General features: G+C 68.4%; 1 protein-coding gene across 1 annotated transcript in view; it reads left to right on the plus strand.

Annotated features, from left to right (window-relative positions):
• Window positions 1-105: 105 nt before the first annotated feature.
• The window catches only part of DSCAM (Down syndrome cell adhesion molecule), a 484,086-nt gene continuing 483,777 nt past the window's right edge, over window positions 106-414 (plus strand). Inside the window, exon 1 of the mRNA XM_014938224.1 lies at window positions 106-142. The gene's annotated coding sequence lies outside the window, so the exon portion shown is untranslated. The remainder of the gene's footprint in view (window positions 143-414) is intronic.

The following is a 414-nucleotide window of genomic DNA, read 5'->3' on the forward strand; positions in this document are numbered from 1 at the left end:
CGGCCGGACCCGCTGCGCGCTGCCTGGCAGCTCCGGCCCGGCCGTGGGCGCGGCGGGCGAGGGCGAGCCCGGAGCGGCGAGCGGGGGAGCGGCGGGGGCATGTGGATGTTGGCCGTCGCCTTGCTCCACAGCATCTCGCATGGTGAGCGCTCGGGGGCTTTCCCTTTGCCTTTTCCCCTCCTGGGGGAGCGGGAGCGGGGTCGCGGTTGCGGCTGTCGGGTGGAACGCGTCGCGCCGGCTGCCGGCAGCCGTGCGGAGGAGAAGGGCGAAATTGCCCTGTTACCATTTAAACTAGCTTACCCTAGCCAAGTGACGGCTCGTAACTTACCAGTAATTCTTCAAACAGCAGAACAACCTTCGCGGGGGGTTGGCACTGAGGACGCTTCCTTCCCCTGCCTTCCCCCCCCCCCCCAA

This window comes from Calidris pugnax, unplaced genomic scaffold (assembly GCF_001431845.1).
Source record: "Calidris pugnax isolate Ruff unplaced genomic scaffold, ASM143184v1 scaffold25, whole genome shotgun sequence".
In the NCBI taxonomy this organism is placed as follows: domain Eukaryota; kingdom Metazoa; phylum Chordata; class Aves; order Charadriiformes; family Scolopacidae; genus Calidris; species Calidris pugnax.